This window comes from Hypanus sabinus, chromosome 7 (assembly GCF_030144855.1).
Source record: "Hypanus sabinus isolate sHypSab1 chromosome 7, sHypSab1.hap1, whole genome shotgun sequence".
Classification (NCBI taxonomy): Eukaryota; Metazoa; Chordata; class Chondrichthyes; order Myliobatiformes; family Dasyatidae; genus Hypanus; species Hypanus sabinus.
Genome location: NC_082712.1, coordinates 132,128,415 through 132,142,978, shown reverse-complemented (window position 1 = coordinate 132,142,978; position 14,564 = coordinate 132,128,415). Strand labels below are relative to the sequence as shown.

Sequence of the window (14,564 nt, the reverse complement as noted above, 5' to 3'; positions counted from 1 at the left end):
AGGCCTCCAAACAGTAGCATGGATATTGGGTACAAGTTGATTAGGGAGTTAACATTGGCATGTGCTAAAGGTAATGCAGTCGTTATGGGAGATTTCAACATGCAGGTGAACTGGGAGAATCAGGTAGGTGCTGGACCCCAGGATAGGGAGTTTGTGGAGTGTCTAAGGGATGTATTTTTGGAACAGCTTATGCTTGAGCCAACCAGGAACGAGGCTATTTTGGACTTGGTGATGTGTAATGAACAGGAATTGATAAGTGATCTTGAAGTAAAGGAGCCATTAGGAAGTAGTGATCATAACATGATAAGTTTTTATCTGCAATTTGAGAGGGATAAGGGCAGATCAGAGGTGTCAGTGTTGCAATTAAATAAAGGAGACTACGGAGCCATGAGGGAAGAGCTGGCCAAAGTTAAATGGGCGGATGCCCTGGCAGGAAAGACAGTGGATCAGCAGTGGCAGATATTCTTGGGCATAATACAAAAGATGCAAAAGCAGTTCATTCCAATGAGAAGGAAGGATTCAAAGAGGGGGAAGGGGCCACAGTAGTTGACAAAGGAAGTCAGAGATTGTATAGCATTAAAGAAAAAGAAGTATGACAGGGCTAAGATGAGTGGGAATACAGATGATTGGGAAAGTTTTAAGGAACAGCAGATCTTAACTAAAAAAGCAATACGGAGAGAAAAAATCAGGTATGAGCTCAGTCTAGCCAGGAATATAAAAGGGGATAGCAAAAGCTTTTTTAGCTATGAGAAGAGAAAGAAGATAGTTAAGAACAATGTTGGCCCCTTGAAGAATGAATTGGGAGAAATTGTTATGGGAAACAGGGAAATGGCAACAGAATTTAATGCGTACTTTAGATCTGTCTTCACCAGGGAGGACACAAGCAATCTCCCAGATGTATGGATGGGCCAGGGTCATAAGATATCAGAGGAATTGAGACAGATTGACATTAGGAAAGAAACTGTGATGAGTAGACTGGTAGGACTGAAGGATAATAAATCCCCGGGTCCAGATGGTCTGCATCCGAGGGTTCTAAAAGAGGTGGCTCAGGAAATTGCGGATGCGTTGGTAATCATTTTCCAATGTTCCTTAGATTCAGGATCAGTTCCTGAAGATTGGAGAGTGGCTAATGTTATCCCACTTTTCAAGAAGGGAGGGAAGGAGAAAACGGAGAACTATCGCCCTGTTAGCCTAACGTCAGTCATGGGGAAGATGCTTGAGTCCATTATTAAGGACGAAATAGTGGCACATCTTGATGGCAGAAATAGGATTAGGCCGAGCCAGCATGGATTTACCAAGGGCAAATCATGCTTGACTAATCTGTTGGAGTTTTTTGGGGTTGTAACAAGGATGTTAGATGAGGGTAAGCCAGTGGATGTTGTGTACCTAGATTTTCAGAAGGCATTCGATAAGGTGCCACATAGGAGATTGGTGAGTAAAATCAGAGCTCATGGCATTGGGGGCAGGGTTTCAACATGGATAGAAAACTGGTTGGCAGATAGAAAGCAAAGGGTAGCAGTGAATGGGTGTTTCTCGGACTGGCTGGAGGTGACTAGTGGGGTACCACAGGGCTCTGTATTGGGACCACAGCTCTTTACGATTTATGTCAATGATTTAGATGAGGGCATTGAAAACTGTATCAGCAAGTTTGCTGATGATACTAAACTGGGTGGCAGTGTGACATGCGAAGAGGACGTTAGGAGAATACAGGGAGACTTGGATAGGCTGGGTGAGTGGGCAGATACTTGGCAGATGTCATTCAATGTGAATAAATGTGAAGTTATCCACTTTGGAAGCAGGAACAAGAGGGCAGAGTATTGTCTGAACGGTGTAGAGTTAGGTAAGGGAGAAATGCAAAGAGACCTAGGAGTCCTAGTTCACCAGTCAATGAAGGTGAATGAGCAAGTGCAACAGGCGGTCAAGAGTGCAAATGGAATGTTGGCCTTTGTTACAAGGGGAATTGAGTACAAGAGCAAGGATGTCCTTTTGCATTTGTACAGGGCCCTGGTGAGACCACACCTAGAATATTGTGTACAGTTTTGGTCTCCAGGTTTAAGGAAGGACATTCTGGCAATTGAGGAAGTGCAGCGTAGATTCACTAGGTTGATTCCTAGGATGACAGGGCTGTCTTACGCAGAGAGATTGGAGAGATTGGGCTTGTACACGCTGGAATTGAGGAGATTGAGAGGGGATCTGATTGAGACGTTTAAGATAATTAAAGGATTTGATAGGATTGAGGCAGGAAATATGTTCCAGATGTTGGGAGAGTCCAGTACCAGAGGGCATGGATTGAGAATAAGAGGTCAGTTATTTAAAACAGAGTTGAGGAAGAGCTTCTTCTCCCAGAGAGTTGTGGAGGTGTGGAATGCACTGCCTCGGAAGACGGTGGAGGCCAATTCTCTGGATGCTTTCAAGAAGGAGCTAGATAGATATCTGATGGATAGGGGAATCAAGGGATATGGGGACAAGGCAGGGACTAGGTATTGATAGTGAATGATCAGCGATGATCTCAGAATGGCAGTGCAGACTCGAGGGCCGAATGATCTACTTCTGCACCTATTGTCTATTGTCTAACACTATTCTTTGCATTTCTGGTTAGATGCTAACTGCATTTCATTGGCTTTGTATCTGTACTCGGCACAATGACAATAAAATTGAATCTAATCTAATCAACCTCTGCCTTAAATGTACCCAATGACTTGGCCCACATAGTCATCTGTGACAATGAATTCCACAGATTCACCACCCTCTGGCTAAATAAATTTTTCCTCATCTATGTTCTAAATGGACATCACTCAATTCTGGGGCTGTGCCACCTGGTCCTAGACTCTCTTATTATAGGAAACATCTCTTGACATCCACTCCATCTAGGCCTTTCAATATTCCATAAATTTCAATGACTTCCCCCTCATTCTTCTGAACTCCTATGAGTATAGGCCCAGAGATATAAATCACTCATATATTAACCCTTTCATTGCTGGGATCCTCTCCAATACTAGCATCTGCTCTTAGGCCCAAAACTGCTCACTTGAAATTAATGCTAACATTACGTTTGTTTTCCTTAGCATCAACTCAACCTGCAAGTTAACTTTTAGGGAATCCTGCACAAGGACTTCAAAGTCCCTTTGCACCTCTGATTTTTGAATTTTTCACCCCATTTAGAAAATAGTCCACATCTTTATTCCTCTGCCAAAGTGCATGAACATGCACTTCTCTACAATATATTCAATCTGCCACTGCTTTGCCCATTCCCCCAATCTGTCCAAGTCCTTCTGCAGACACCTAGCTTTCTCAACATTCCGTGCCCCTCCACCTTTCTTTGTATTGTCCGCAAATCTGACCACAAAGCCATCAGTTTCTTCATACAAGTCATTGACATAAAATACAAACAGCAGTCTCAACACCGCAACACAAGAGTTCCCCTTTTACTCTTGCCCATTTTTATTTGGTGCACCATGCATCCTATCCAAGTGCATCACAATTTGGTTTAGCAAGTGCTCTGTCCATGACTGCAAGAAACTGCAGAGTTCTGGACCAGCTTCATACATCACAGAAAACAGCCTCCCCTCCATGTACAATTTCTACACTTCTCATTGCCTCAATAAAGCAGGCAACATAATCAAAGATTCCACATACCCAAATATTCTCCCTTCTCCTCCATCCCATCAGGCAGAAGATAGAAAAGTCTGAAACATATACTACCAGGCTCAAGGACAGCTTCTATCCCGCTGTTATAAGACAATTGAATGTTTCCCTAGTATGATAAAATGGAATTTTGACCTCACAATCAATCTCACTGTCACTCTGCCCCTTGCTGTCTACCTGCACATCACTTTCTCTGTAGCTGTTACACTTTATTCTGCATCCTGTTATTGTTTTACCTTCTACTACCTCAATTTATTACTGTTGCAATAAATTATTCTCTACGGTCAGTATGCAAGAGGAAGTTTTTCCAGTGTACCTCGGTTAAGTGTGACAATAATCCATTAATTTACAATTAGTAAATTGGGGAGACAGCTAACTTCTATTGTTGGCAGACTTAGCCTGTCACTTATTGTTCCATACCTGAAAGCCTAAACCAGGGCCAGGGTCTGTAGGTCAGAGGCAACCACTCATTACTTTTGTTTTTGTAGTTGAGTGTTGGCTACATGTTGCTCTGCTGAACATTGTGGACATGTGACGTTGGCACCACTGCAAGTTGCTCCCAGCACAAACTATCTGACTGTGTTGGGTTTTTAAAAAAAAACACAAATGTATTTCACTGTATATTTCGATGTACATGTGATTAATAAATAAATCTAATATGTTGAGGTGATTCTGCATGTAGGCAAAGCCTGCTTCTTATCCAAGAACTGGAGAATGAAATAGGCTTTACTCAGTAAATGCCCCTACCTCTGACAAGATGATGCAACTGAAGATGGTTGGACTTGTGGGTATGGGGGGGGGGGAGGGAGGAGTGCAGAGGGGATGGTCTCATTATCCATTACCATCTCTAATTTTATGTTAGATATGACTAAAGAAATTTCCCAGTTTCACACTGGATTCAATTTTTTGTTCTCTTTTTGCACTATTCACTTTATTTTTTAAAAATCATTTATTACAATTTATTGCTTTTATTATGTATTGCAATGCACTGCAATATAAAACAACAAATTTCACGACATATGTCAGTGATGTTAAACCTTTTTCTGATTTTAATTGAACTCTACTGCATATTTAGGGAAATGTAACTTCAATGCCAAGAGTCCATTTCTAAAATGCAGATCTTTTGTTCAAGTTTGGACCGAGGTTGTAATGAGATTCAAAGCTCGGTGGTTCCAATAAGCACCGGTGAGCAGGTAATTGACCAATGGTGCCAATTAGTATTGCTGTTGATGATACATTCCTTCACTTTGCTGAAGACTGAGAGTAGTTGGTAATGGTAATTGCCCCGCTTTTTCCAGACAGAACATAGCTGGGCAATTTTCCACAAGCTGCAGCTGCATGGGAAGTATTTCGCAAAGTGAACTGTTTGTTTAAACATAAACCTCCAAGAATCATGCAGTCAGAGCCTTTGCTAAATCCCATGTGTTCACCCATTTCTTGACGTCATATGGATTGAAAGCCGGCTTCTTAATTATGGAAATCCAGAAGGTTTAAGTAAATCAACTAGTTTGACTTTTGGCTGATGATGGTTATAAATGCCTTATCATCTCTCGCATTAACAGGCTGAAATTGTCATTACTGAAATTGGGAAGCTGTTTGTATTCAACAATCCATCATTCTTTATGTCCTCCAGTCCTTTCAGAATGAACAAAAACAAAATTGCTGGCAGGTTGTTTTCTTCCTCGTCCTTCTCATTAAAAAGAAACTAAATTGCCTCAAAGCAAGAAAAGTATTTTGCTTTCATGCTCTACCTGACAGTTGAGATTTCTAGTATGTACAGAAATAAAATCCCAAATAACTTCGTAAAACAGATGTGCTTTGAAGAATTTATCTTTTTACTGAAATTTATATTAAAATGAAATACTGTACCTGCAATATTTGAAGAGCCAATAACCTATTGCATCTTAGGTGTTTTAATTAAGCCACAGTTGCATGATGAAATGATGCACGATGCCACTATAGTGTTTAAAACATTGAATCTTAGTATGCACTTTCCTTTACTCAGTTCATTATCATTTCTACTCACAAAACAAATGTTGAGCATATTGGAAGATAAAGATAATTCTACACCTGTCTCTTTAACTACACAATTCATCAGATTTTTTTCCATCTTACACACCAAAGCATCTGACCCATTTAGCCTTTCAATTTCATTGACTGCAGGTTGTACCACGTCATAACTTTCACTTCTAAGCAGTTATTTACTCTAGACCCATGTGGATTAGAGGTTCTCCCACACAACTCCTGCTTACGTGACTAACAGTTCTGCTTCTCATGCCCTGCTTTTATGATAATTACTTTTCAGTTTACTATCAAGCAGCTACTAAATAATTAATATATATTAAGGCAATATTGAAGATTGCAGAGCATACATTTCCTAATTTCATCACTAACTTAAAGGGATCAAATAAATGTTACTTTTCACAAAACAACTTCTTACTTGTACCTTTTACTGTCTATTTCCTAAATGTTCAGATCTGCAAAGATTCTCCATCCTTCATTTTTGTTTCAGATGACTGCCATCAAATGTTTGGTGCTACTTAGTTGAATCTACAGATTAACCACTTTGATAACCAGAAAAAAAATCAATCTTTTACTTAAAAAAGATCAATTCAAGAGGATATATAGTGTTTTATTTCTCATAGTGCCAGTTAAATTCAGAAATTAGCAAGTTCTTCAGACACAAGCCACCAGTCATCATCCTGATTGTCATGGAACAGTACACGCATAGCAATTAGCACAATCACTTTACAGCACCAGTCTACAAGATCGAGGTTCAATTCCTGCCACTATCAGTAAAGACTTCATATGTTTTCCAATGACTGCATGGGTTTCCTCCAGGTTCTCTGGTTTTCTCCCATGTTCCAAAGAATGTACTGTTACGGTTAGCTAGTTCTGAGCTTACTATGTCAGTGCCAGAAGTGTAACACCACTTGCGACTGCCCAGCACAATCCTCCCTGATTTGATTTGTTGCAAATGTTGTATTTCACTGTATGTTTCAATGTATATGTGACATATACAGCTAATCTTATCTTATCTTCATTACTCTTGATTAAGCATGGTAAATTAGTTCTGAAACAGCTATTAAACCTTCATATGAAATCCCAATACAGTTTTAAAATTGGACATCCTTTCAAATTGCCTATTTTCTAAACTACAAACTCTCTTTGCACCAAACCTGATTTTTGAGGGAAATTCTTTCATTTGTTCATCTTTCGATTTTAAAAGTTCTCTCCTCCTGAAAGTTTGATTTCTTGAAAATGAACGAGTCAACCAGTGCTGCATTTCTTCTGGTACTACTTCCAAATGTCTGTGGTTTATTGATAAATCTCAAAAGTAAATGATAAATTGAGAAACTGTGTTTGGAAAAGTGAATAACTCTCATCTAGCCAAGGAACAAATGAGTTCTGCTTTAGCTCCCCAAATACTGCCTGTAACATCTGCCTGGTCTTTCATGTAAACATAGTACAATCCAAATAGTTTTTAATGATTTGGGCAACATTTGTCTTTTAGGTGATATCCGACCAGATTACTTGATAATTTATCAATTTTACTTTCAAAGTGTATTGTGTTCAAATTAGTGTCATGCTTGCTCACAACTTAACAGCGACTGTATACCAAAAGAACTGTAATTAAATAGAACATTTTTGGAGTAGTGAAAAAATAGTAGTTACTACTGTAGTTACACAAGTTCCTTTTTAAACAAAATGCCCCAAGATCAAACAGAGAACCTGCACAGCTGATATTTCAGCTACTTGCTCAATACAGATTTGTTGAATTGTCAGGGAACTGTTGTCATAACTGCTCCTCATAGAAAAAAAAATAAAGGAAAAATTTCTTGAGAAAGGAAGATTTTAAATAATTGTTTCCTTAAATACAGAAATATTTTCCAACCATAATTACTTACTTTTAAAATACTATTTATGTAAAGTTGATTCAAATCTTGCTTCAAAGTATAATTAAGCCAATAATAATAAACAAAATACAAGTCATTCAAATTCAAAATCGAACTTAAATTACCATCCATAAAAATTCTAAGATATTTCCTCAAATAAACACTGTTACAAACAACCACCTTTGTGGTAAATGAACTAGAAAATGTATTATTTCTCTTATTCCAGTATTTTTCAAGGTGATTGAATTATCCAATTATGTAAGAACTATAACAAGATAACATTAAAGTTCAGACAATAATGCATGCTAATACTCTAAATCACAAATCAATTACATTTTTTGTTTACATTTATTGAAGACACTTAACTTAAAAACAACTAGTTCCTTGGTTAGTCACGAAACTCCAAAATTCCTGTTGAAACTTCAGCCTCAAATACAATTTAAATGTGGTCACAATGAGCCGTCACAATTGTTTTCTTGTTTATCTTTTAAAGTCAAAGCTGTTTTGAAGCTAAGTTACTTCATTTTTCAAAACATTAAACTTTTCATTACCACAAAAGTTATACAGATGTCATTATCACAGATTACAATTCACTGTACAAAATAAATTTCACTGTGAATCAAATAACACTGCATTTTAATCTCTTGGAAAAACTTGTATCAGATCCAAAATCTGTTGAAAAAAAATCAAAGCTTCAGAGGCTGGAAATTTAAAATCAAACTCTGCAAATTGACTGGAAATATTAACTGTTTCTCTTCCTGCAGGTGCAGCCAGACCCAATGAATATTCCCAGTATTTTGTCAGAATCAGTTTTTGAATTATGAATTACGCAAGCCACTTGCCAGAACTCAAGAATTATAAATAGTCACAAAAGCAGATTAACATTCATGAAGTTGACACAATCATACTCTATTAAATACTTACCTCAATGCACTTTCCATTGTAGTTCAAATTTCCAGTCTCACAGCTACTCTGTTATTTTTTTAATTAAGCACTGATCCCTATCTGCACAGAGGCTCACAGATATTGTCTATATTGTCATTTGAAAGGCAAGTAAAAAGGATGGTGAAAACACAGTCCACTGACCCTTCCTATCCCCTGGCACTTCCCCCATCCAACCCCAGGTGCAACACCTGGGAGCAACTTTTACGATAGAGACCATGGTGAGTATATGAAAGGATTTGCCAATCTACCAGAGGAAATGGTTGAGATGTACAGTAATATCAGTTATGAAGCACTTGGAAAAATGCATGCTGTGGTGGATCTTGGAAGGATATGGGGCAAACACAGAAAATAGGGACTAGATGGATACGGTTGGCATGGACTGGTTGAGCTGAAGAACTTCAGTCCATGTTGTATCACTCTAACATTTGCCCCTAAACCTCTTACCTCACCACTATCCAGCAACCCTAACACCCCTGCCAGGTTAAAGTTCAAAGTAAATTTATTATCAAAGACATGAGATGAAGAGTTTTTCAAAGTGAGCCCATCGTTTGTGGGAACAGTTCAGTGATTGGGTAAGTGAAGCTGAGTGAAGTTACCCCTCTGGTTCAAGTACCTGATGATTTTGGAATAATAACTATTCCTGAATTTAGCAGTGTGGTTCCTGAGGCTCCTGATCTTTCTTCCTGATGGCAATAATGAGAAGAGAGAATGGCCTAAATGGTAGGGGTCCTTAATTATGGATGGCATTTCCCTGTGATAGCACTCCATGTAGATGTGCATAATGGTGAGAGGGCTTTACCCATGATGGACTAGGCTGTATACACTACTTTTGTAGAATCTTCTGTTCAATGACATTGGTGTTTCAGGCCATGATGCAACCAGTCAATATACTCTCTGCCACACACATACAGAAGTCTGTCAAAGTTTTAGATGTTATGCTGAATCTTCGCAAACTCCTAAAGAAGTAGAGGTGCTACCGTGCTTTCTTCATAATGGCCTTCTACGTGCTGAAGTGATAGCACTAAGAAATTTAATGATGCTGACTCTCTCCACCTATGATGAGAAGTGGCACATGGACCTCCAATTTAACCTCAAGTCAATGATCAGCTCCTTGGTCTTGCTGACATCAAGCAAGTTTGTTACTGTTAGCACCACTCAACCAGATTTTCAATCTCCCTCCAACATGCTGATTCATCACCACCTTTGATTCAGCGTTGTCATCAGCAAATTTAAATATGGCATTGGAGCCATCCTTCGCCTCACAGTCATAAACACAAGTTGAGTAGAGCAGGGGTCTAAGCACACATCCTGTGATGCACCTGTGCTGATAGAGATTATGGAGGAGATGTTGACAATTGGAAATGACTAGGGTCAACAACTGAAGAAATCGAAGATCCAATTGGATAAGGAGGTATTGAGGCCAAGGTCTTGAAACTTATCAATTAGTTTTGAGGGGATGATGGTATAAAATCCTCAGCTGTAGTCAATGAAGAGCATCCTGATACATGCATCTTTGCTGTCCAAATGTTCCATGACTGAATAAAAAGCCAATGAAATGGCATCTGCTGTAGACCTGTTGCTCCAGTAGGCAAATTGGTGCAGAACCAAGTCGCTTCTCAGGCAGGAACTGATATGTTTCATCACCAACCTCTCAGAAGATTTCATCACAGTGGATGCAAATGCTATTGGATGATAGTCATCTGTGGTGTGGAATTGTGCAAGTCCAATTCATTGGTTTATTGGAAAACAATGGCAGCAGATGGCAGGGGGAGCTATGTGGCCTCGGTGGTAGTAAGGACTGGGCTTCAAGCTGCGGTGTTGCCTATTTGCAGCCACCCAAGGGAAAATGTCGGAGTTTGGCCTTTCACCAGAATGCCTGAAGCTGTGTGGCACATCGTCCATGCTGGTGTTGGTACTGCCCCGTGTCCACACTGCAGAAGACAAGCTGTATTGTGTTCAACTGTAGACTGATACAACATTAATGGACTCAGGGACTTGGGCCATATATTTTTTGTGTGACTATTTTACTGCTATCTTATATAAGCTTGCTATCTTTTATGTGCTACATGTTTTGTGCTGTATTTAACTTTTGGTACTATGTTTTGTACCTCGGCCCCAGAGTCACGCTGTTTTGTTTAGCGGTATTCATGTATGGCTGGATGACAATTGAACTTGATAAGCACAAGCACCTCATATTCCATCTGTGTTGTTTACAACTGAATGGTGTGTACAATGGATTCCAGTTAATTAGGCCATCAGTCCATCAAGGAAGCTGTTTATTTGAGACAGCTCTCCAAGAATAAAAACTAATCAAGACAATAGCTTGGATTCCCTTAAGATATTAAGACATTACGCCACTTAATTGGGCAGGTGACAATTTCTGAACAGTTTCTAACTAGTAGTCGCGTGCACTTATGTAGCCATTAAACAGTACACAGTGCTTAAAGTGATCAGTTTTTAATAGGAAATAAGCAGTAAGACAAGTCAGGACTGTTTTGCTCACTGTGGTTTCAATCATTCAGTTCTGAAGATGCCAAAAACGGTTGGGAGTGAAAATGAAACAATTTTGTTACTTCAACAAGTTAAGAATTATGAAAAATTTGAGGTATCTTGAATGTTACAATGAAAATAAAGATTTGGAGGATGCGATCATCTAAAACCTTGTATGAAGACAGTCTATTATCTGTAGAAGGTGGCTGCACTGATTTTGTTCATTTGCGGTCTATCATAACACAGTAGCATACATTGGATTAATTCTCCATAAAAAAGACTCAAAGGTTTATTTTATTGTCAAAGTGTGCATGTGCCATAGAGGTATTGGTAGTGTTCTAATTTGTTCAGTTTCTTTCATTTAAATACATAACTTGTTACTCAGTAGTTCATCTTTCTTATATTTAAATATTCCCATGAAACTTTGGCTGATTGGGGTAGCCACTCAATTGGGCCAAAATGAGCAGGTTTCAATGTGCCCAATTCACTGGAATCCACTGTACATTTAATTTTCCAAATTCAGATAACCCATGACCTTTATATTCCTTTCTATCTCATTCTGATCCATCTATGTCCTGCCTCCTCACAACCAAGTTATATTCCCCACCCCACACTAGTTTTTTCTGACCATCATCCTCCCCTATCTAGTTCCACTTATCATATTCCCTGCTTCAGATCTAGTATGTGTGGCCTCATGTCTTCACTTCACCTTCCAGCCACTGTCTCAACCTCTTATTGCCTAAATAATGCATTACTCTTTCATCTGCCTCATGTTATACAATTCAGGAAAGTATTGTCTGTGTTTAAAAAACGTAAATGTACTCTGCGTTTCTTTGAATACAAATATATTTCACCTCAGTTCAAGATGGATTATAACAAAAGTACTACAACCTTAGACACAGTTTGGAATGTTTTGTCAATTATACTAAATGGAAGACAGCATTCTGAATCTTGCAATATTTGAAGCACACAGGCAGTTAATTGCAAAAATTCTGTTGTCAGTGCTTCTGTGTTCTTCCTAAGCACAATTCCACATACAAACTTATTTTTACAAAATACAATCCATTGTTGATTATCAGCTTTTAATGATTATGATATGAACTTAGCAACCACTCTTCAGAAAAAGTAATTTAAGCAATTCAAATTATTATTATTCAAGATTCCTTAAATTCATACTAGTTTCTGCATATCACATCCATTCCTGCCTTTTAAATGTTTAATCCATTTGTAAAAACAGTTTTTACTTCTTAATTTTACTGTGAGAACATTTGTTGTTAAGATTGATCTGTTGGCCAGTTCACTGCTGGACACTAATTGCACCAGACTGGCAGAAGATAAGAGAAAAGGTATTCACCTTACAGGTATTATTGAATATATGGAGATATCTTTCCTAAAGTTCAGAATTTGATAATGTCACTTCACATTGTGATTACAAACTTAAAATCCTGGCTGCTGTGTACTGTCTTCAATATCAGTCTCCTATTATTTCCACTACTCTCTGAAGCATCCATTCGCAGCCAAGCACCTCGGTTTCCTCCTTCGTCCTCAACACTGTATCTTTCCTCGAGTATAACCCTTCAGGCAGACCCCATCCACGATGGCAGTTCTCTTATACGGACTTCGTATCTCTCACTGAGGAGTCCAAAAAATATACTAGAATTCCTCCAAGATAATCCCAATTTTTTCAGGCTTTTTCCTGAATTCCCCCTTGGAAAACCATCCTCTACTGCGCCTCAAACAGCGCCCGTTCACATAACTGTATTCAATTATATCTAGTTTTTCCTCATTCCGGCAGGCTCCCAATCGTGTCGCTAATCGATTTCACCCAGCGCAACTCCACCAACAAACCATCCTTCTCCTTTTATTTGTTCGGGCAGATCACGCCTTTGAGCCATTCACCCTAAAAAAAAACCTCTGGCAAGTAGGTTTATTGCTTTGCTCCCTTGACATCCCTTAGTCTGACCTCATCTGCTCCGTACCCAATCTCGTAACCTCCCTGCTCCGTGTTCCCTTTGACAACCCCACAGACAGACCACGTCTGCTCTCCACTACCCTACTTTCGAAACGTTTAAGTGCCTCTGCTCCGTCCCCCCATGGGGGACCAAATCTTTGCTCTCGCATCACGCTGTCAGGCGGTTTTGCTTGCATCTCTCCGTTCCCTGGGCATGACCCAAGGTGTCGATCCCCTGGCTTGAGGCTGTTCCCGCCAGCTGACGCTCGCTTCTTTCCACCCGCGGTTCCAACAACCCCGGGGTCTCCCCCACCGGTTTCCACTAGGTTGAATCTTTACCTGGGTTAGGGACGCCGTCTAGCCGCAACCCGACGAGCTTCGCCGCTGTCTCCATCTTTTTCTCCTGGACCCGCTCTGCATCCAGCGCCGATGAGCAACCGGCGCCACAGCGCGGCGGCACGGGCCAAGCATCGCGAGAGGAAAGGCGCGCGCGGCCGCGGGACGGTAGGGAGCGGCTGCTCGCGCCGCGCATTTTCGGTCAAGTCGGGCTCTGGCACGAACTGTTGCGTCTCCAGTCGGACAAGCATCAGTCATGAGGAAGTAATGAAAAAGGTATAACACCTATTCCACAATGCAGACATGACATATCCACGACCATTATTTGTTGCCATAGACCGGTGGTAACGGTCCCAAACAATTTAATTTACAAGTTTCTAAATTTTACATGGGGGGGGGGGAAGTGCAAATGTTTCCCTATTAAATATTCTGATATCACTTTTCATCAAATGCATTTTAGATTATTTAGTTTAAAGATAGCGTAGCAAGTATAGTATTAGGCGATTAAATGCCAGACTTGGTTTAGAAAAGCTGTATCTGATGAATTTTACCCTTCATTAAAACTAGATGCTGTTTGTCAAAGCTTGCCCTACATAGATTTTCTATTATGTTTCCCACAATATACACCAATTATACTACATTTGTTAGGGAACGCCCTGAGATAATAACATTCAAGCTTTGTTTAAAGGTAACACAATTCCTATAAAATTCACCTCGCCCATGTTCAAAATAGTAAAGTGCTATGTTCAAATTGTTGAGGCATTAATACTACAACATGTTCGAAAAAGTCTGGGCAAGATAGCATTTTATTACCATTCAATGTTTTCTAAAGAAGGAATTGTTAATGGAGGCTAAAAGCTGGGTGAAAATGTGAGTTTAATAGCACTTTAAAGTTACTACTCTTTTAAAGATGCCAAATACCATTTGGGGAACTTCCATTAGAGCACCTCCATTGCCCAAATCTTTGTTTACAAAATAAAGAAGAAAGCTGAGCTTTATTTGTCAGATATACATCAAAATGTCAAATCATGCAGTAAAATGTGTTGTTTGTATCAACAACTAACACAGTCCAAAGATTGAGCTGGGGCAGCCTGCAAGTGTCACGGTGCTTCTGCCGCCAACAGAGCATGGGCTGGCCATGCAACTTACTAACCTTAACCCCTACGTCTTTAGAATATAAGAAAACAGAGCACCCTGAAGAAATCCACATGGTCGTGGGGAGAACATACAAACTCCATACAGATAGCAGTGAGAATTGAGCTCCAAAAGCGATCGCTGGCAGTGTAAAAGCACTACACCAC

At 39.6% G+C, this 14,564-nt stretch overlaps 1 protein-coding gene across 2 annotated transcripts in view; it reads right to left on the bottom strand.

Annotated features, from left to right (window-relative positions):
* The window catches only part of dagla (diacylglycerol lipase, alpha), a 370,588-nt gene extending 357,211 nt beyond the window's left edge, over positions 1–13,377 (bottom strand). For both annotated transcript variants that reach the window (XM_059975669.1, XM_059975670.1), the window contains exon 1: positions 13,267–13,377. The gene's annotated coding sequence lies outside the window, so the exon portion shown is untranslated. The remainder of the gene's footprint in view (positions 1–13,266) is intronic.
* Positions 13,378–14,564: the final 1,187 nt, after the last annotated feature.